Here is a 24,342-nt window from a genome sequence, read left to right as displayed (position 1 = left end):
GTTGACCTAATCGGAAACATCTGTGTCCAGGAAGGTCCATACCAGTAGATACGTCTTTTTGGATACCGTGACGAGGACGAGTAGCAGACGGAACGATAGGAGTGCAGGAACAGAAGAAGAGAGCTCGACGTATGTGAGTTGATTGATTAGACACAGCTGAAATGCTGGATACTGGATAGCCATTCATGTTTGGGTCATATACTGGTCTTGTACCTGGTTTTGTTCAACTGAGCCACATTGGTCGTACATATACTGTGATATCATGCCGAAAAAGGACACTAATGAATTCCAACTCACTGCTGAATTCACACTAGTCATATGTCATCATGTCTTCTGTAATATTCCACCTTGGAGTTCAGTATCCCTCCCCACACTCGCACACATGATTATCCCCCGTGGTCTTGACCCTGATCTTCCTATGTTTCACTCAGGCAGCCATGCTTCTCTATTACAGTACATGACTTTGTTATGATTTTGATCCTGGGCGTTTCATGTCACAAGTCATCATCATCAACTGCAAAACAAAAAACTTGGAGTCGACCTCAGTGGTGTTGCAAAATGTAAACGATTGATTCACATGCCATACACACTATGTCCAAGGTTATTTGACATAAGAATAGGAAAGCTCTTTACTGACAGAAAAAGCCAAATAATAGTTTAGGATTGGTGAGGATTTTTGATTTTCTTTAAATCCTGTTTTGGATTTGCAAGGTTGATTTATCAGCTGGTAGATAGGCAGTCTGGTGCCTCTCAGGAGTCTGATAAGGATGTAAGACACATCGAAAGTCTAGTTCATGCACCAGAAATAAAGGCCTGAACTGTCCGTGTGCTCCAGTGAATTTCCTCTGGTTTTGTTTCTCCTTGATTTATCACTGTTTTTAAATTCATTACGCATTCCTCGTTGTGTAACAGTAACAACTTACCTTGCATATTTACTAACCAGAATAAATAATTAGTTTATACTCGTTATGGTTACTTTTGCACTACACCCCTGTGAGTTATTCTCGCTCAGTGTTCTAGGAGGCGGAGGTCTGCTGCAGTCAGATAGAGGAGACACTCTGCAGTCTGCCGCGTCTCCCCTGTCCTCCAGCGCACTTTAAACTCCAGCAATGTGACAGCCAACAGGAACCAGGCAAGGATGGAGCAGGCGAGGGGGGATTTTTCCATAGAACTATTGCCATAATAAAAGAAGCAATAGCCACAATATTTATTTGAATCCATAACAATACAGAGGGAATGATGGCCGAAGTAACGACCTAGATCAGTAACTGTAATGCGATTACTGAAATTGGAACAGTAATGCCTTACATTACTCCATTACAGAAAACAAACTATGGTAAACGTGATTACAGTGAGGTATTATGAAGTAATTTGTAACATGTTACCCCCCAACGCTGCTCACGTGACACGACTGCGGTAGTAATTTTCCATTACGAGTAGTACATTTTTAGAATTAGTGTCAAAACCCGTACCACCCCGTAGGGGATGACGGCTTCCATGTACAGGATCCCCTTTTACCATATACTATGTATAATGACATATCGGCGCACCTGGAAGAAGGGAGGCCATCTGCATGGACAAACACGGCCATTAATCGTCCATACGCACAATAATAAAGGAGACCTTGCTGACGTCATGGCCCCCGTGGTAAAAAGGCACTTTAGGCCAGGCACATGAAAGAGCCGTAACGTAACCTCCTTTTGAAGCCTCGGATCCATTAGCCTCCTCATGTGGAGACCGTTGTCAAACAATGAAACCGAATCGTCACCTGGCAGGTTGTTGAGACGCTGTGTACGTGACGTGACGTGACCGCTGCTTCCCTGAAGTCACCGTATGAGGAGGTGCACGGTGCAGCCTACTGTACACCAGATCATAACACTGAAGCTCTGGTGTCAGAACACTGGGTAATGATTTACGTTAAGCCTCGCGTGGTGTTCGTAATGTTGTTACTCACCCAATGTCCGCGGGTCTGGTGGACCCACAACATTATTGGGATTTTAAAACAATGACGCTATAACAATTCATCTAAAATTACTCAACAGATCTTAACTACTTCAATTACAAGCAATCTTGATGAATATATGGTTAATATTTGCCATTTACTTCTGCTAGATCACATTTATCAATACAAGTGCTATTGCTAGTGTGATGCCTGTAAAAGAAATTATAATGGAATAAATATCTTGAAAAATATTAATGAAACACGGTGGAGGCAGACAGTGAAGGTACACAGTGAACCTTTTTGTTTAATTTCTTACATATTTACATGTCAACACATTGGACGCCAGATCCGACATATTTCGGGTTAACTCGCCGAACGTTGGGCGCCAAACCCGAGAAAAGTCGGGTTTTCATCGTTATTTCTTTTATTCGATATTTCCCTTCATAATTCATCCATCCAGCCTGATCATTATCCCCATATTATTATCATTGGGAATGGGTCTGAGATCGCAAACGTCCAATACCGCCACCTAACACCTTGCGGCCGCTATTGCACTCCATTTGAAACAATGTGGCTTGTTGTCTGGGCCGAGCTGTGGCGTGGGGGCACGGTCTAAATACTCCGGCAAGACAAGCGCTTATAACACATGCATCGACGAGGGTCGGGCCCCCCCGGTTCGTGTTCTTTGGTGGATTACGTTGGAAACACAATCGTGATCAGTATTTGGAATGGCGATCAGATAATTGGATTATTCTTTTTGCAGTACATCATAGACAAGGTAAGGACTATATGTTATCAATCTTGCGTTGATCCGCGATCGGAGCGTGTGTCTGTAATGTACTGTGTAGTTTATTCCGTTGGTGGCGATCGAAGCATAGAAAAACAACCTCCCTCCACCCTTTCATGCATGCAAGATGACACATAATACAGATAATCTAGCATTGATTTCAGATTGATTATTGATCCAGGCGATGAATGGCACAATTTATAATGAAATGCAGTAAAACGCAGAATCACAGAATCACTCTAAAACTATACTCATATTCACCACGGTATAAAACGGAAATGTATGGATGAAAAAATTATCTGTTTTTTGCATCTTGACCAGAAGAAACTCAATGACAATCGACTATGTTATTAGATCCATAGCTATAATATTTAATATAGTTTTAGCACTGCAAACACCAGCATTTATCCCCATTGAACAAAGCGCTGGCACACACGTCCATACGCCCACAGCGACCTCTGGCGCTGAACCTGTTAATATTTACTATAATGTTTACATATTTACACCATGTATGTAATATAAATGTGTAGGGAGATGCACAGTGTGTGCACTCAATGGAAATGTGTTCTTTTATATGTTCTTCACATAAAATGAGCCACGGCTCTCTTTTAGTAAACATTGAAAACGGGTCCCACAGACCCGAACACCACACAAGGGTTAAAGCTAGAGTCTGTAATGGTGTCAAACGGCGACCTCTAGACAAAAGAGCCCTGCTTGGTATTGCACTTTGATTACATGTTTTGGCTGGAGTTTAATAACTTGTTTTATAATGAAACACAAGATACTTGTGCCCTGATGATAACAACGCTCAATGAAGAAACCCAATCCCCTTGCCACACATATATTATGCTACTCAGTTTATTTAAAGGACTGAGAAGAGGGAACAGAGGAGGGTGGTGAGTGGTGACCCAATACCCAGGAGGACCACCCTCAAGAGCCAGACCAAGCTTCACTCCAGCCCAAAACCTAATCCCCCCTATTTATAATAAAACACAAGATACTTGTGTCCTAATGATGAGGATTATACTGTGAATTTCTCCAGACCTCTCTAGGCAGAGCCTGAGGCTCAGATACAGTATCCTCCCCTTTTTTTCTTTTAGATTTTCTGTATTATATGTTTAAGAGGGGATGTCGCTTATAAGCCCTTGGGCTTTTTGACCTTTCCTGCACATTTGAACTGTTCTTCTTTTACTTCTTTTATTCCAGCATGTATGTTTGTAAGTGCAAATAACAATAAACAAATAAAACAAATAGCAACCTCTCCCCTATACCCGTTCAAATGCAACCCACACTACACATCAGTCCAAAACAAAACATGTAGTAAGTGTACCAAGCGGGGCTCTTCTGCCTAGAGGTTGCTGTTTGACTGTATTGCAGAGTCTAACTTTAACTGCATGTTCACAATGTATGCATTGCTCATCTATTCATTTATTATGCTTGCAATGTGAACAAACGGTGTCATGACACACTCCTAACGCACACAGACATCAGTGTAGTCTAGGCTCTAGGGCATTGGTTCTCAAACCTTTCCATGTCGGATCATGGACCCCCGTTTGATATGACTTTTATGGACATAAACTTTTATGACCTGAACAAAATTCCACATTAGAAGGGTCACATTAAACCCACCTCCCTCAGTAGCACACCATTCAATTATATATCGTTGATGTGTGTATATGTAATGAATGTGTTAGAACATTTTGAAAAAAGAGGCAGATGTTGCCCTCCCAATAAGGTTCTGGCAGGCTAAGGTACACCTTTCTTTATTTTGTTTGTTTATTTACACATATAAAAACAATTACATATAATACAATATAATCCACAACGAGATGTGAAGGAGAATTGCCTACAAACTCTCTAGGGCTTGTATATGGCAGTCTGTTTTTACCATTTCCTCTATAGGGCTATTCCAGTCATGTGTGTTGTTCGCTCTACTTTTTTACCTGCTTGTGTTGTGTTTGTGTAGAAAATATGTATCAACCAACTTATTGTGAAAACTTATATGAGCATATCTACTGTATTTTGTGACCTGTCTAGTCTTCTACCCAACATCTAATGGTTAGATAGTAGATACTATAAAATAAGTCAGCCTCTATCTCCTCTTCACGCTCCACTCAGTTCCCTCTTGTGGAGCCCTGTTGCCGTGCCTCAACTCTGCCCCACTGTGGACACATGTTGGAACAGCCCAATGAGAACGCCTCTCCATGTCTCCCCTCAAAGGCAAGTCAGTCGGTTAAAAAACCTTTTAATTGGTCAGAAAGGTGAAAGTAGACATCTGATGCTTCTCCTAGTCTCTATTAGATGTTGCTTTTAAAATTACGCCATAAAGAGTTTGTCATACAGTACACTAAATAAATGCAGTCACTTAGAGATTCTTTGCCCATACTTGTATGACATTTTTTGGTGCTTTATAGAGCCCTTATAGAGTGTTTCAGCAAACAAATGTAAACCTGCTCCATCCATCCATTTTCACGGTAATTCAAGGTATTATAGAAACAGACTGTCTTATTCAGTATGCCTTACAGAGGGCACTGGTCTTACTGAACTGGTCTGTGAACTGAAGTGATGCCACCTTGTGGAGTCAAATCTCAACTACACTAAACAAGACAGTCTTTTCCTCAACAATATCCTCCATTGTATTGGTCATGCAACATACAAATGTATTGATCAGATGGCAATGATCATCATTGCCAGTATTGAAGTGAACACTATTAATTCACTCGAAACACTGCTGTGTTGTAAACCAAGACGAGCGGTGAAACCAAGCTGAGAGGTTTGTGGGGATTGAAGGTAATTACTGGTGAGGTGAAACACCGGATGGTATTTTCTGACACACTAGACAAGTTTAATCCAAGCATCTGTGTTTATAAAAGTAAAAAAAAATATTAAGTGTAAGTGCTATTATTTTGTTAAAATAAGTGTTAAGTAGCTCTACATTCCAACAGCCATCACTGATACGGTCTCTCAGTCCCTCCGCTCTGTAGTAAATGCAAAATAAATGTTCTGGTATCCCGTTCCCACTTTATCCAATCAGGAGAGAGAAACCTAGATATTTTTATTTTAAGAAATCTTGCCAAGCCAAATTGATTATTTCACTTGTTTCAAGGATACATCTTATTTTTGTCAGACCATTTTTGCAGTGTGGAGTTCTCTCTCCTGGAACGTTACTGCAGAGCGGAGGGACTAGGAGCCCCGTGTTACTGACCAGACACTCTATATCAGTGATGGCTGTGTAGAGCTATTATTTTATGTAGACCACTTATTTGAATAAACAAATAAATATCACTTGCAGCACCTAATCGGAGGTTGTTTATTGAAGAAATTATCTTCACACAATCACACCTCTCTAAATGTATAATACATTAAACAGGGTATCTGCAGGTTTCACCAAGTTCGACTTTAGAGCAAAAATGTATACCAATTTCATGACACTACTAGCAAAAAAAAAACATAGTGTCACTGAACTTGCGGCTGCACTTGCACACCAATTTAAAGCTTTCCATACAAGCTCTCGCCAGATGCACCAAGCTTCCGGTAGCCCTGCAAAAAACTCCTTCATTATTAATTAAAATGTTCTACCTATGCAAATTTAATGTAAGACTTTTGAATCGATACTCGGTAGTACCAACGTAATTCGGTCGGTACCCTTAAAAGTACAGCAGAGTTCGGTACCCCTACACCTACGTGAGACTGCAATTCGAAACTGGCCCCTACAAATGTCCTAACCTAGTTGTACAGTAAATGACCAAGTAAGGCTTTGTCAATATTCCAATGCACAGTGTAAAATGTGTGTGTGTCCCCTACCCAACCCCCCCCCCCCCCCCCCCCCCCCCCCACCTCCAATGTACAGCCCTCACCCAACCCACCCAACCCCACCCCACCCAACCAACCTCCTCCAATGTACAGTTTCTACGCCAAATGTATATACACTCCTTTTCTGGACACTTTTGTATCACAAACAGTACTGTATTTGCAAATCTGATATGTCATAAATGTATAGATGTAGCAGTACTGTCTATCTGTATGTCATGTATGTCATATATGTTATGATGAATTGAAAATGGGGGACCCTGATGTAAACAAGACGAAAGTCTTTCTCTGGTCTGCATCCCCTTAACAATTGTATGTATTGAGCTGTACTGTACTGTACCCATTCTGCAATCTGTTAATAAACTTTTCAATCAATCAATCAATCAATCAAACCCAAACCTAGTGAGCGTACACGCATGTGTGAAAATACAAGTTTGGAATGAATTGCATTCCCGATGTTTTCCTTTCGGTGTGAGAGGTCTACTTCCCCCGTCACCTTGTAGATGCTCGAACCTCACCAGAGGTAACGTTATGAGTGACTGAGTTGAAGAGCTGGGATGTGTGATGTCATTATGATGTCATATATTCCAGGAGGCATTACATATAATGAAAAAATATGAAGACTTTAGTGAGGGATAAGTAATTGACAGCTTCTGGAGAGTCATATGCAAAGGCCTTTTCCTTTCATTTTGGTAATTTCACTGAGCTGTATTTAATACATTCTGAAATATGTGACATCATAATGACATCACACATCCCAAATATGTAACTCAGTAACTCTCAAACCAAAGGAATTTGTACAAAACAGTTTATAGTTTTGAGATATGTGTGAGACTATGAGCATAATAAATCTGCGCCTCCCCATGGAATCGTAGTGGGGTTGAATGAGACAAAGTTGTCTGTTGCTGGTGTTGAGTTGACAAGTTAACAGGTAGGAAGGGGGGGGGGGGGGGGCTGGGAAGTAGATGGGAGGGGTGAGGTGGGCTCACTAGGAGGAGAGGAACGTGAGAAGAGGGAGAGGAGTTTTAGTTTCCTCATTAATCTTGAGAACTGGATCCCCCTCCCCGCCAGCTATTGCTGGATCCTCCCCGTGGTCCAGGACGTACCCTGGCACTACACCCCCCATCCCGGCGGTCTGCCGTGCCCAGGCGGGGGAGGCGGGGAGGATCCACTGGCCGGCGGGTGATGTTATGGTTCCAGATTGGTTTGGGTAAAATACATTGTGAAGTCATGCGAGGACGGGTATAGGCTCAGGAAGTCCATTATTCGATTGGACAGCTTCCATCGTTGATTTCAAGGATGGAAGCAGTCCAATCTAGGATGACAAGAGAACATAATTAGAGGAGTGACGTGTGGATGGCGAAGCTAGGATACTTTTAATCATTGCGATGAGAATACACTTACCTGTACTTACCATGATCTCTAAACATTACAATATGAATATACTTACACATTCAGGATACAACCTGTGCAATTCGATTAAAGCATGTCATACATGACGATGAATGATCGGTATGTAAAGAATTTTTATCTTAATTTCCTTAGAGAGATGAGACGAAGGGGAAGGAAAAGAGGGGATTTTGAAGGGGATAGCGTGGGAGACTTGGGTGAACCAGAACTATAGAGTGACGAAGCAGAATGGTGGATTTTATGGATTGGTTCAGTTCGGCTGGCACTACTAACCTTCGTACTGTCTTCTACTATTATGCACTTTGCTACTAAGAACTCTTGCCTATATTACTACGCTAATATTTCTATACTACTATGCACTCAAGACTGTAGCACTCAAGTTCAACACTGTTTGACAGTGGTACACAGTTCCTTTACTTAAAGGAACATGCCAACTTTTTGGGAAATTAGCTTATTTGCCTTCTTATTTTGCCATCTACCATCAGTTATACAAGCAGATACATACCCTTTTATTCTCTGTGCATGCATTAGGCTTAGGGAACAGCTGCACTGTTAGCCTAGCTTAGCGTCATTCACTGGAAGTAGGTGTGCCAGTGTAGCCTAGTCACGAAATACACTCCAAATACACTCCAAAACTTTCCTGTAAACATGTTGTGACCTGTGTATTTACCACGTGGAGAAATAAAAATAAAAAATGTGACATTTTCGTATTTTCTTTATTCTTTATTATTATCTTCTCCCCCCCCTTTTCCCCGTTTTTCTCCCCTCCCAATGTTAGTCGTTATGCCAATTCCCAATCCCCTTCCTGGTCGTTGCGCACTCTACCCCCTACCGTCGGTCTGGGAGGGCGGAGACTATAACATGCTTCCTCCGACACATGTGTACCCAGCCCACCATTTCTTTTCACCTGGCAGCGCGGACTCTCACTGACAGAGTGTAACGTGTGGAAGGTCACACTACCTCTCTTAGATCCTTCCCTCACTGTGCAGGCGCCCTGACCGAACTGTAGGAGTCGCTGTTCACAACGACCCAGACCCACCCACCGGCTTCCCTCCCGCTGACTCTGCCAATCGAGCCAGTATGAAAGCAACTGGAAGCAACCGGAAGCAACGCTGACAGCTGGATTCGATACCAGTGTCTCTTGCGTTGGTGACAAGCGCCTTGTCCGCTGCGCCACGGACATTTTCGTTTTCTAAGCAGATATATACTCGGAACAATTTTTTGCCGAACCACTGCTAGAAGTCCATAGCTTGTGTATTCCCTGCTGTGAAGGACTTCCTGGGTGCAGTGATATCATCACCTTAAAATACCTGTTTTTCAAAAAACAACAGGGCTTTTGAGGTGATGAAATCACTGTGCCCAGGAAGTCCTTCACAGCAGGGAAGACACAAGCTATGGACTTCTAGAAATAAAGTGCCATGAGTAAGACGGCATCAATACTGTACCTCTGTTAACACAGTAGTGGCACCTACAATCTCAAAAGTAATCATGAGTACTACTACCAAATTATTGGGACAGATGGGGTTCAATTTGTGGGATTTATCATACCCGTCAGGGTATATTCTCAGTGAAAGAAATGTGACCCGCTCAGTCCACATATTCTCCATTGCTATACAGACCAGGGATAACACACAAGTGATGTTTGATGCATAAAAAACAAGATAAAATGCTCAACTCACGCCTATATCTTTTGACAGCTGGGTGCTGAATCCTAAAAGTAGTAGTTGATCATTCGAAGGAAAGAATAGGAAAGCACTATAAAATTTACTATTTTAATTGCCACGTGACAATGACATAATGGCAATAACTAATACATTAATTTACATTTTACAGTGATTAGACGCATCAGATGCGATTAAATAGAATGGCACTGGTAGTTGGCCTATTCATAACTAACAGCTTGCGCAAGATATGCGATCTTGCGGGTTAGACTAGCCTATGTAACGTACAGTACATTACTATTACATTACTGCAATGGTTGGGGATTAATGACTGGCTAATATCTTGGTCCTCTGCGGTATCAGACAGGCGTGGCATCTCTCTCTCTCTCTCTCTCTCTCTCTCTCTCTCTCTCTCTCTCGTGACAATATTGACATCGTATGTATCGCTGTTATCGCCCAAATGACATTTAAGAAAATTAAGCATTACAGTATATGTCTATGTATTTAGCCAAAAGATGTTGCTATAACTCCGCCATTTCATTTTTATAAATCAATTATATAAAATACAAAAACAGGAATCAAACCCCGGTCACCCGGTTGAGAGACATTACTACAGACCACTACACCACGCCTGACACATAAAATCCAATGAGATTCTGTCATCTTATATTTGACTAATAACTGTTACAATAGTTGGTAAACAAACATGATGCTTAAAATATACACGTTGACTGCTGATTTGACAGGTTTTAACTGTTTAATTCTTTAATTCAGCAACATTAATTCATACAGTCTGTAGACATAGTGATATGGCATGATGTCAAAATTGTGCGGCCTCGTTGTGAGCCTCCTTGATGAATGAAGTTAACGGCCGCCTGTCGGGCCGTTGTTGACTTTGCGCCTCCTGGCGGGCATATAACAGAACAGCAACCTCGTTTCCAAATTAATTCCCATGTCGTGAGACCACCGCAGCCAGGCCCGGACTGGCCTGCACAGATAAAAAAAAAAAAAAGTATAATTTTTTTTTTTTATAATTCTTTTTTTTTTGCCAGGCCATTGTTTCTAGTTGTGGCGGCGGCGCGGCGCAATAGTTAGATAACCTAGGTGGGTGGGGAACAACCAGGATTTCACTGTCTGCGACAGAGTTGGAGAACTATCTGACTCTCTCCCTCGGATCACACACACACAATGGAGCCGTGCTGCCGCTTGTGATTGGTGGAGGCGGGACCAGGCGATACAACTGATTGACAGTGGAGGCGGCGAATGGAATGGCAGATGGCACTCTGCAGAATACTGTAACAGCCAGGCAGTGAGCCAGGTAGTTTTGTAATAATGAAAGGTCTGTTATTTAATGTTTGTGTAAGGGCTATTTTAACTGTTGATGGGTAGTGCATCAGTAAAGTGAATATGGTATTGTGCTCTTGCTCTGTTTGAATAGGTGGAGAGAGTGGTTAACTGTATTATAATAGTAAATAGACAAATATGTTGTGCTCTTGCTTTTTTATTTTTGAAGGTGGAGAGAGTAGCATTGCTAGTGCCACAACAGTTTTATTTGAGGTTCATAACAGTACATTGTACTAAGCAATTGTTGGCTCATTAGTTTGTGATTCACATGCACTAAAATTCACCAGAATGCAGGAAATTAAGTCTTTGTAACAAAAAAAATCCTGGTGGGGGACCCCCAGACCCCCCGCTTAAAAGGTGGCCTGACTGGGGCTATATTTCGCGCTATATCTCCCGGTATGAATTATTTCCCCAGTCCGGCCCTGACCGCAGCAAAATTGTTAGGAACACTAATGGCTGCATCTGTACCTGTTTCAGTGACAGTAGTGCCCTCCTCTGTAGTGGTATCCTCCTGTGATTTTGTACTGTGTGTGAAGACCACACCTTGTTGATCACACCTGACTGTAAATGTGACATGTGGTCTGTCATCATATTCAATTATTTGCTCAGTGTTGTGTTCCGTGTTAAGCCCATTTATGTAGTATCTGTAAAGTCATTCTATAGTTGCAATTTGTATTTTGGTCAGCATCTGGCCGCATTTTGTCTACCACCAATAACATGTTACACACACAAACCTTTGTGTACCCCCGCTGTAAGTGTGTGGACCAGCCGTAAGAGGATGAATTCAGGGTTCCTGCAGGTTAAATTTAAGACTTGTTTAAGACCACTTTGAATATAATTTAATACCTATTTCACGGCCATGCTGGCAAAAAAGTATGACAGAAAGTTACTAGGAAAGAAGTAATTCCGTACGAATTGTTGGGGGGGGGAACTGATTACTGTACTTGGCAGCCCGGACATTTATCCCCAAACAAGATAATTATATACAAATAGAAGTAACTTTCTAATCCAATACATTTTTAAGACCTATCAAAATCATATTTAAGACCTTTTTAAGATTTCTTAAGGCCTACAATTTCATTTAGATTATTAAATGTAAGACCCCACAGGAACCCTTAGGCTAAGTATGCACTTAGGCTAAGTATTTCATGGAGGCAGTTCGATTCTCAACTCCCCAGCGCATGTTCACGGTATCCTCTCCAGTAGAGAACCGACTGAATCGTTGGACTATAATGAACGAATTGAAATGTTCAACAAACAGTTCAACGCTAAGCCTCGAAGCATCGTCATCTCCGCCTGTGAGCGTTCAAATTAAGCGAATTTATCATTTCTGACTGTAGTATTGCCTATTTCAATACGGTTGTCTATTGAGTAACGTATCGTTTTTGTACAATTGGATTTTGTGCTGCTGTTGCTGCGTCTGTCAGCTGTGTATGTGTGTGTGTGGTTTATGTGGCTGCCATGACAGGCTGTGTTTCAGGTGTCATGGATCTTTACTGAGCATGTTGGTGCCGGTGTACCTCTATCCATACGCTGGTGTGATTTTAAGCGCGCGTCTTAAAAAGGTGTTGCCGAATTTCTATCAGCATGTGACCTGTCCCACCAGAGGCGAGAACATATTAGACCATGTATACTCGCAATTTAAGAATGGGTACAAGTCACAGGCTCTTAGTCCATTCGGTAAGTCCGATCACGCCGCCATCTTTCTTTTGCCAAAGTATAGACAAAGTCTCAAGCGAACGCCGGTAGTATCGCGAGAGGTTAAGCGTTGGACCGTGACGTCAGAGGAGACACTCCAAGCTGCGCTTGAATGCACAGACTGGAGTGTATTCCGTGATAACACAGCCAATATTAACGAATACACTGAAACGGTGCTTGACTTTGTCTGTCAAGTCAAGTCAAGTCAAGTCAAGAGTTTTAATTGTCACGGCATACAGGTATACAATGAAATGCGGGTGGTCTCGCCCACAACGATGTGCAATACAGTGGTACAACATATAATAGAATGTCTGTACTCTGGTAGAAGAAACAATCCCCTCTACCACAATTAGAATATACCCAAATCAAAAGCCCTGGGTAGATAAATCCGTCCGTGAGGCTCTGAAAGTGCGCACATCAGCCTACAACACCGGGCTGGTGACAGGCAACATGGAAGAACACAAGACGGCAAGATACAACGTCAGGAGAGCAGTAATAGATGCAAAACGGCGTTACAGGGATAAAGTTGACAGGCTGACTCTAGAGGTATGTGGCAGGGCCTCAGAACAATGACAGACTACAAAGGCACCTCCCTCAAACTGAACAGTGACATCTCTTTAGCAAATGATCTCAATTCCTTCTATGCAAGGTTTGAGGCTGTGAATAACAACACCAGCCTACAAACCACGGCAATGGGGGGGGGTCTGCTGATGGAGACTCAGTGTTCAGGGTAACAGAGCATGAGGTGAGGCGGACCTTTAAAAAAGTGAATATCAGGAAGGCAGCAGGACCGGACGGCATCCCCGGCCGCGTCCTAAAAGTCTGTGCCGACCAACTGGCCCCGGTATTCACTGACATCTTCAACCTGTCCTTGGAACAGGCTGTCATCCCCACCTGTCTGAAGAAGTCCACCATCATCCCTGTACCCAAAAAATCTACGCCCGCTTGCCTCAACGACTACCGCCCTGTAGCCCTCACCTCCATAGCCATGAAGTGCTTTGAGAAGCTAGTGAAGGGCTACATCTGTTCCTCCCTCCCCATCAACCTGGACCCCCTGCAATTTGCATATCGCCCCAACAGGTCCACGGAGGACGCCATAGCCCATGTGCTGCACACAGCAGCATCACACCTGGACAAGAGGCAGGGGAACTATGTGAGAATTCTGTTCATCGACTACAGCTCAGTATTCAATACCATAGTCCCCTCCAAACTCATAGCCAAGCTCAGGGACCTGGGCTTGAACTATGACCTCTGCCAGTGGGTCTTGGACTTCCTGACGGGCAGACCCCAGGTGGTAAGAGCAGGCAACTGCACCTCCTCATCCATCACGCTCAACATAGGGGCCCCCCAGGGCTGTGTTCTGAGCCCCCTCCTCTACTCCCTGTACACACATGACTGCGTGGCACAGCGGAACAACAACACAATCATCAAATTTGCTGATGACACAGTAGTGGTGGGCCTGATCTCTGCCAATGACGAGAGGGCCTACCTGGAAGAGGTAGAGAATCTGTCAGGAGAACTGCCTCTCCCTGAACGTCAGCAAAACAAAAGAGATGATTGTGGACTTCAGGAGGTCGGGGGTCAAGGACTACAGCCCCCTCAGCATCGACGGGGCACCGGTTGAGAGAGTGAACAGTTTCAAGTACCTCGGAGCCCACATATCCGAGGACTTGACATGGACCACACACATTGACAGTGTTGTGAAGAAGGCACGACAACGCCTCTACTTTCTCAGGCGCCTAAGGAAGTTCCAAGTCAGTCAGAAGATCCTTAGGAACTTCTACTCATGTACAATAGAGAGCATCCTGACCGGCAACATCACCTCCTGGTTTGGGAATAGCACTGCACAAGACCGTAGCAGACTACAAAGAGTGACACGTTCAGCCGAACGCACAATTGGAGGGGGGCTTCCCACCCTCCAGAACATTTACAACAAGCGGTGCAGGGGGAAGGCTAAGAGAATCATCAAGGACTCCAGCCACCCGAACAACTGCCTCTTTGAACTGCTGCGGTCAGGCAAGCGATACCGGAGTCTTAAGGCGAGCACAGAAAGACTCAGAAGAAGCTTCTATCCCCAGGCCATCAGGCTGCTAAACGAACAATAAACACTATGCAACAACCATCAAATGCACACAGCACACACACCCACACGCACACACTCACTTAAACAAACAACACACTGCAGCACCCACTCTCCACACTTTAGATCACACAAACACACTTTATATTTATTGATAAAGGATTTGCACTACAACTCGTACACCTACTGTAAATTGTACCTAAATTGCACCTCATCCCATTTCTGCCTTGCACTATATAGTATTGTATATTAGTACACTGCATAGTATTGTATATTATATGGTAACTCAGTTACGTCTATTCTGCATCGAACATTGTACATATGTCTATACTGAACACTGTGACCTCATTTTTTTTACTTCTAATTTACATGCTATACTATGTTATTTTATTTCATACTTATCTTGTCTTGCACAGTCTCTGGAGCGTAACAGTAAGAAGCATTTTGTATAAAAGTATTCTGTACTTCTGTATGACAACTATTAAAGAAACTTGAAACTTGATTAATGGTGCTGCTGCGTCCGACAGATGATGATGATGATGTGTGCGTGTGGATATGTGGCTGTGCCAGGCAATGCTGTTGTGTCCGCCTACTGTGCCTTTAACGTTACCCCTGGTGATGTATAAGGCTTGTATGATTACATTATGGTGCATTCAGGTAAATATAGGTATAATGGTCTATTCTGGCTAATGTATGGATTTCAGAACCTACGGTATGTATTAAGCATGATTGGTCTTGGACGGTCTAGGCCCACCTGATTTTCTCAGTGTACAGTATAGATGTTATTTATAATTTATGGACCAGCAATACCCTAGTACACAAACACATGCAATACCTGGTCTTTGTTTATTTAAATATAATTTTGGTGGACCATCGGCGGAGCAAGAGGAAGTCCCCAACTCCCATCATCATCCAGGGGGTGGAGGTGGAAATGGTGGAGAATTACAAATTCTTGGGTGTTCTCATGAACAATAAACTGGACTGGACGGACAACACAGAGGCCCTCTACAGGAAGGGACAGAGCAGACTGTTCTTCCTAAGAGGGCTCAGGTCTTTCAATGTCTGCAGCAAACTGCTGCAGATGTTCTACCAGTCTGTGGTGGCTAGTCCCCTCTTTTTTGCTGTGGTATGCTGGGAGGGCAACACCAACACAGACAAAATAAACAAAATGGTTAGGAAAGCAAGCTCTGTGGTGGGAGCGGACCTGGACAGTCTGGAGGTGGTGGCAGAGGGGAGGACGAGGAGGAAGCTGTACGCTATCCTTGAGAACCCCTGCCACCCCCTCCATGATGAGCTGAGCGCAATGATAATAATAATAATAATAATAGATTCAATTTGTACCGCACTTTATATTGTGAGAATCTCAAAGTGCTACAGGAGATAAAGATAAAAAGTTTAATGAATAAAACAATTAAAATGAATAAACCAACCAATGAAATGGAAGAACATAAAAGTAAAATAAAATAAAATAATAATAAAATTAATAGAAGTAAAAATAAAAGTAAAAGAAAAAATTCAGGCAAAAGCCTTGTTAAAAATAAATGTTTTTAGGCCCCTTTTAAAAGCCTCGACGGATTGTGGTGCTCTCAGGTGGATGGGGAGAGCATTCCATAGTCTGGGAGGCCTATTGCTTATTAACAGCGGAGGAGTGCGCCGAATGCTTCCGCGTTTTCCCTGATTGGCTGCGACACGCCCCGCGGCAGGCGCGGCAACCGCAGAGCGGAGCGGCAGAGCTTGCGGCATTATTTAGCCGTAAACCGCCATGATTCTCATTTGAAGCTTAGCTCACCTGGCAGCGCGGCGGTCCTGCGGTTCTGCGGTCCGTTGGTTTCAAGTTCGAATCCCATCAATTTTTTTTCTTTTTTTTTTACGTGTATTCTTTCGCCGGTTAAGGTTAGGCATGGTTAAGGTTAAGGTTAGGCATTGTTTCGGAGTTGGTTAAGGTTAGAAAGGTTAAGTTTAGGCGCTGTTAAGGAGCTGGTTAAGGTTAGAGTTTGTCTTAGAGAATGGCAATATTCTTTCTATGGTTAAGGTTAAGGTTAGGCATGGTTAAGGTTAAGGTTAAGGTTAGGCATTGTTTCGGAGTTGGTTAAGGTTAGAAAGGTTAAGTTTAGGCGCTGTTAAGGAGCTGGTTAAGGTTAGCGTTTGTCTTAGAGAATGGCAATAGACAGCCTATTTCCGCACTGCCGCTCTCTCGCGCTGCCGCGGTCACATGGTCACATTGTCACATTCTTGCACTCCTCCGCTGTTAAAAAGCAACACGCGTCTGGGAGCAGCAGAGCAGAAGGCTTGATCGCCCATGGTGTGCAGCTTAGTCCTGGGGGCTTTGAGGAGGTAGGCTGTGCCGGAGCGGAGGGAGCGTGAGGAGGACTGGGAGGTGAGGAGTTCCTTGAGGTAGGCAGGGGCACCACCGTGTACGCACTGGTGAGTGAGGAGGGAGACCTTGTACTCAAACCTGTGTTCCACGGGGAGCCAGTGAAGTGATCTGAGGGATCATCAGGATCCTAGCAGCGACATTCTGGATCGTTTGCAGTTTTTTAATGCTTTTACTAGGGATCCCGATGAGGAGTGTATTGCAATAGTCCAGCCTGGAGGAAACAAAAGCGTGGACGAGTTTCTCGGAATCTGCCAGGGTGAGTGAGGAACGGAGTTTAGTGATGTTTCTGAGGTGAAAGAAAGAGGTCTTGCAGAGGTGTTTGATGTGTGTTTCGTATGTGAGGTGGGGGTCCATTTTCACGCCCAAGTTGGTGACAAGGGTGGAGAGGGGAATGTCCCCGCAATGCGGTCCACATTTAGCCACAGACTCCCCCCCCCCCCCGACATACCACAAAGCGCTTCGGGCACTCCTTTGTGCCGGTGGCAATCAGGCAGGGTCAGGATGGGCTAACTGCTGTCGACTGGAGGAGCTGATTTGTGGACTGTAATTAATTAACAACATGATTAGATTTACTTTTAGCTCTATTTTAGACAGATTTTAGCTCTTTTATTTGCTCTTTCATAGCCCTACGTATTATGTCCGTCTTTGTTTTTTAACACGTACTTGTTATGTCTCGGGGTATTGAACCCAATATGCAGTACAGAGCAAAGATAGACAGGTCTTGTTCAAACCCAGTCTTGGGTATATTTAATAAATATAGAATGGCAGAGTATTCAGTCAGGGGTCGATACATAGAGGGAGCACCCACTACAGGGGTGTGCGCGGGACAGGAGAGTATAGGCAGGGGCCGATACATGGGAACGGAGTAGTCAGCCAGGCAGGGGTCAGTGCGGGTACAGGGGAGTTAGCCAGGCAGGGATCAAGACGGGTGCAGGTCCTCATACGTTCCGGGAAAAGCAAGGATCAGGGTTAGAAATTAACGGGGGCTTGGGGCAAAATGCGAAATGATTACAAACTCTGTAGTGCTTTTTTCGCTCCGCTGCTAATCGTTTAAAAACTACAAGTCCCACAAGTCGCATAAACTTTCCAATCACAGTAGAGTTTCCTGTGGTGATGCGGCTGGTTTCATGCGAGAGAAAGGACACGATAGATAACAGGGTACGCGCTGGAAAAGAAAGTCACGGCAAGTTATACATTCAGAATCGGACAACGCTAAACATTCAGCCAGCCATGAAGCCCATTAATTTTAATTTTGAGCGTAAGAGAGACGAGGATAAAGAGGAATCCGGCGAGGCAGGTTACTGAGGTGGATAACGTTATAACTGACGGATGATAACGCTAGCGAAGTTAGCACACGCACATACACACACACACACGCACACTGTGGGCCAGCCAGTGACTTTGGTGGTGTGTGCTATTGCACAGATGTGTGTCCCGTTCCCGTTTGCACACACACATACACACACATGCAGATACAGTAGTAAGCCATCACTGGGAACGCTCAGAGGAAAGGGGGGGGGGGGCTGAGAATATCTGTGTCTATCTGTATGTGTGTGTGTCTCGCTCTCTCTCCCTCTCCCTCTGTACATCTCTCTCTCCTGAACCTATTTCATTCAAAAGGAAGATATTGATGGACAGTAGCTATAGTATAAATTATAGCTCAGTTGTAGCTGTAACAGAATAATTGTATTAACTATTATTCAATAGCGTTTAAATGATAATGAATTAAATAATTGTATAAAGAATTTTCCATGTTCTGTCATCTAATAATATATTCCATTACCTTTCCTATCTGTATCAAAGTCAAAATGTTGGTATCGTGACAACACTACAACATAAAAGCAGCTATGTGGTGCAGTGGGCAAGGCGCTCACCACCAATACAGGAGACGCTGGGTTCGAGACCAGCTCTCCGCATTGCTATCAGCTTGGCTGGTCGTTCATACTAATACAATTGGCAGTATTAGGGGGTGGGAAGCTGATGGGTGGGGATCGGACGTTGTGGACAGCGACTCCTACAGGTCGGTTGGTGCGCCTGCGCAGCAGAATCAGGAAGCGACGAGGGCGGCGTGTCCCTCTCACGCAGACCCCCAACGCTGAGAGATCGTGCTGTGCAGGTGAAAAGATGCGACGGCTGCTTCCTCGAGTACCGGAGGGGACACGTGATGTAAGGCTTCGTCCACATTGCAGCTGGCTTGTGGGAGGCATGGCCTAACAGCGTTCGAGACAGGGGAGGGTAGAATTGGACGATACGAAATTGGGATTGGAGAAAAATAGAAAAATGGGAGAAAAAGTAGACAAAAAAAAACCATAAAAGCAGCTTGACAACCGATATCCTTTGCATCTAGTAGGCATGGGCCAATGTGTGATTTTGGTGGTATGTGCACAGATGTTTGGCCCTTAGTATGCACACGCACAGTATAATATGCATGTAATAAATAGTTTGTTAATAAATATAAATAAATAGTTTGTTAATATGTTCCTAAATTTCTTTGTGTGCTCCTAAATTTTAGTTTAGATTTTATTTATTTAAATTTTATTTAGGAGCACATAGCTCCTTGGGAAAAAGGTTAGCGTAGAGCCCTATATATGGAGACATTAACATATGGACGAAGACTGTAAAAAAAATACAGCGTTTTGCGCCACCAAGACAGCCGCAGCCACAAAATGGCATATGGTAAGTTTCGACAATGTTTTATAATTGTTATGTTAATTTTCATCATAAAGATTATGTGCCCCTGAAAGAAAAAAAAGCCCCCGAAAATCAATTAAGAGAGGCAAAAAAGCCCTGGATTTTTTTTCTTTATTTCTAACCCTGGCAAGGAGAGTTTGTCAGGCAGGCAGGCAGGCAGGTGTAACGCTTGGGTTCTCTGGCCCCGCCTGAGAACCACCCACCATTCTGACACCTGTCACTTGGCTTCCCTGTCACTTGTCTCCCTGTCACTTGTCACTTATTGTTTGGGTCTCCTGATTGGTTGTCACGTTGGTGCGCTTGGTATGTCTGGAATGTGGTCTTACTTAACCCCTGTCTTCTACTTCCAGTTGTCGGATCTTCTCATTCTCCTGCAGAGTACACGGCGGTACCGCAGACACTGGACGTTGCTGTCATTATTGTTATCATTATTATCTTCTCTCCTAGACACCCTGCGTCAGTGTGACTACCTGTTGGAATTACTCTAGGTGTACCGTTCTACAAATAAAGAGAACCACCGTTAACGAGTAAACACCCTCTCTGCTTCTACTTATTACTCCACAACTGGAACCTACCTGTCTCCGTCGTAACAGGCAGGTAGACGATAGCATGTCTTTGTCGGGAGCCAGAGAACAGGGTGAAGAGCCAGGTAGGACTGCGGGGAAGGATGAGAAAAAGGGTTAGACATGGTCAAAGAACAATGGGCTAGAGAACAATACGAGAGAGAGCACGACTAACTGGGAAATACAAAGTTACGATCTGGCAGCCTCATGACATCTGTGGTGGGGTTATATTACTGACGTAATTGGCCCACAGGCGTCAATCAGCTGCTCTGCTGACAGCATCACACCTGCATTCTGCACCTGACTTGAGAGAGAGAGAGAGAGAGAGAGAGAGAGAGAGAGAGAGAGAGAGAGAGAGAGAGAGAGAAGCCAGGTAGGAACCGTGACAGTACCCCCCCCCCCCTCAACGGGCACACCTCCGGGGAGACCAGGATGCTGTTCATGGAAGAGGGCAGGAAGAAATGGGCTTGATCCGGGATACATGAAAGTTCGGATGGACCCGTACCGAAGATGAATTTCAGTGCCAATTTGCGGCATTCCACCTTAAGAGGTAGGTTGTGGGTAGACAGCCACACCTCCTGGCCCGGACGATAGCGTGGGGCCGGAACCCGATGACGATCAGCCGTTGGTACCGGGAAACAGAGAGGAGTAGTGCAGACCGAGCCTTCTTCCACAGTTGTTGACAGCGGCGAACGAAGTCCCGGGCCGACGAGACACTGACCTCCACCTCTTTGTCAGGAAACAGTGGAGGTTGGTACCAGAGAGCACACTGGAACGGGGAGAGTCCAGTAGCCGAGCTCTGGAGCGAGTTGTGACTGTGAGCGTACTCCACCCAAACCAGCTGCCAACTCCAGGAGGTCGGATTGGAAGCGACCACACAGCGTAGAGCCTTCTCCATGTCCTGTTTGGCACGCTCAGTCTGCCTGTTAGACTGCGGGTGAAAACCGGAGGATAAACTGGCCGACGAGCCAATGAGGGCACAGAACGCCCACCAGAACTGTGACAAAAACTGCGGACCACAACCCGGGGGAGACCATGAAGTCGAAAGATGTGCTGGACCATCAGTTGTGCGGTCTCCTTGGCGGAGGGCAGTTTGGGCAGGAGAATGAAGTGTGCAGATTTAGAAAAACGGTCCACCATGGTTAGGACGGCGGTATTACCGTCTGAAGAGGGCAGTCCCATGACAAAGTCAATCGATATATGCGACCATGGCCGGCGTGGGACGGCTAGCGGATGGAGAAGCCCCGATGGCGCTGAGTGGGTCAGCTTGCCCTGGGCGCAGGTGGTGTCTGTCTCCATGGTAGGCCACCAGAAGTGTTGCCGCAAAAATACCAGGGTGCGGCTAATCCCGGGGTGACAGGTGAGCGTGGAGGAGTGTGCCCACTGTAGAACAGCCGAACAATCGGTTCGGTGGACCCTTGCTGGGGTCGGGTTGTGCACGCTGTGCAGCCCTGACTGTGCGTTCGATGTCCCAGGTGATGGCAGCTATAAAGCAGGAGGGTGACAGGATGGGGTCTGGGTCAGAACCAGACTCCTCCGCCGACAAGAGACGGGACAATGCATCAGGCTTGACATTTTGTGAACCCGGATGATACGACAATGTGAAGTCGAACCTCCCAAAAAATAACGCCCACCGGGCCTGACAGGAGTTGAGACGCTTGGCAGACTGGAGATAGGCGAGGTTCTTATGATTGGTCCAAACGATGAAGGGGAGGACCGCCCCCTCCAGCCAGTGACGCCACTCCTCTAGCGCCAGCTTCACAGCCAGCAGCTCCCTGTTGCCGATGTCATAATTCCTTTCTGCCGGGGGTAGACGTCGAGAGAGGAAAACGCACGGATGGAGTTAGTGAAGGTGAGAGCACAGGGGGGGGGGCATCATCCTTCCGAATGTGAACGAGGTGGGATGCGCTGCGCAATTCCAACTTGGAGAAGACAGTGGCACTGTGCAGAGGACCGAAGGCAGAGCTGATGAGGGGCAGCGGGTATTTGTTCTTCACCGTAATGTTATTAAGACTTTGGTAATCAATACACGGTCTTAGAGTTCCATCCTTCTTGCCAACAAAAAAAGAATCCCGCGCCCACGGGAGACGACGAGGGACGAATCAAGCCTCCCACCAGAGATTCCTGTATATACCTTTCCATTGCTTCCTGTTCCAGGCGTGAGATGTTATACAGGCGGCTACTGGGCAGGGGAGCCCCCGGCAGGAGGTCAATGGTGCAGTCATACGGCTAATGGTGAGGCAGAGACATCGCCTGTTGTTTAGAGAACACAGCGGCAAGGTCATCATATGGCCTGGGAATGGAAGACAAATCAGAGGCTTTAAGTGGAGAAGACGGAGTATCGGGGAGTCTATTAGGGCCGAAAACACATGGGACTGATCTTGACACAACAGCATAGCACTGATCCAAGTATGGGAGGGGATGAGAGAAGTAATCTTTGCTTGGCTCGTATGCACCTCCGACTACGGACCAGGTGGATATAAAGTGACCAGTCTGACCACAGTACAAGCAAGAGTTCTTGTTGAAACAGCGAGTCCTCTCCTCTGTCAGACGGGCTCAGCCTAATTGCATGGGCTCCGGTGTATCACAAGAAGAGCCAGTGGAAAGATAAAAACCGTGAAGTAGGCGGTGACGCTGGAATATGCGGGGAGCGCAGAGGACCACTGGTATCCCCCCTCTCACGTCTCCTCTCCCGGTGGCGCCCATCAATACGAATGGCCGTCGCGATGAGAGAGTCCAAATTAGCTGGGGGATCCCAAGCCGCCAGCTCATCCTTGATGTCATCAGCAAGCCCGTTGTAAAATGAGTCAGTCAGAGAGGCTCAGGATTCCAGTCGCTCTCAGCTGCGAGTGTCTGAAACTCGATTGAATAGTCAGTCACATGACTGGCTTTCTTGACACAGGTTAAACAGTCCCTGAGCAGCTTCACGTTCACGGGTAACATGGTCGAAAACTCTCCGAAGACCCTCGGAAAAAGCTGCCACAGAGGAGCAGACAGCTGACTGCTTCTCCCACTCAGCCGTGCCCCAGTCTCGAGCCCGCCCAGTGAGCTGGGTGATCATGAAAGCCACTCTAGACCTCTCGCTGGTAAAAGTGAGAGGCTGCAGTTCAAAAGTTAATGAACATAACGCCAGGAACGAGCGGCATGTGCCTGGAGCTCCGGAAAAATGCTCTGAGCGAATTGAGGTCACAATTCTCTCACACAATTCTTATTTTTTCAATAAAAACATTTATTGCATTATTTCTTAAACAGACAACATAACATATATCAAAGTGCTTGACTTAAACTTAAACATAACATATATGAAAGTGCTTGACTTAAACTTAAAAGTATCTTGTAACATACAAAATAACTCAAATCTCTTTTCCTCTCTTACGACCTGTGCCTGGGATGTGCATGCACTATAGGTCCTCATACATTCCGGGAAAGGCAAGGAGAGTTTGTCAGGCAGGCAGGGGTCAGAGCACGTCTTTGTCAGGAGCCAGAGAACAGGGTGAAGAGCCAGGTAGGACTGCAGGGCAGGATGAGAACAAGGGTTAGACACGGTCGAAGAACAATGGGCTAGAGAACAATACGAGAGAGAGCAGAATAATACAACTAACTGGGAAATACGAAGTTACGATCTGGCGGCCTCATGATATCTGTGGCGGGGTTATATTACTGACATAATTGGCCCACAGACGTCAATCAGCTGCTCCGCTGACAGCATCACACCTGCATTCTGCACCTGACTTGATAAGAGAATGAGAGAGAGAGAGATAGAGAGTAGCCAGGTAGGAACCGTGACAGTACTAATAATTGTATGTTATGTATTAACTGTTTTTAAATAAACACAAAAAAGTGCAACAAAAGTGCATAAAAACCCAATGAAATCAAATAATAAATAATTATGTTTAGCAGATTTCTTAGCTTAACCCTTTCTCTGCCACGCTTATATCCATCCTTATACCATCCTCTGCCAGCTCTATTTGTCTATGGA

Source organism: Notolepis coatsorum (assembly GCF_963971535.1).
Source record: "Notolepis coatsorum genome assembly, chromosome: 12".
NCBI lineage: Eukaryota > Metazoa > Chordata > Actinopteri > Aulopiformes > Paralepididae > Notolepis > Notolepis coatsorum.
Note: the sequence above shows the minus strand (reverse complement) of the source record.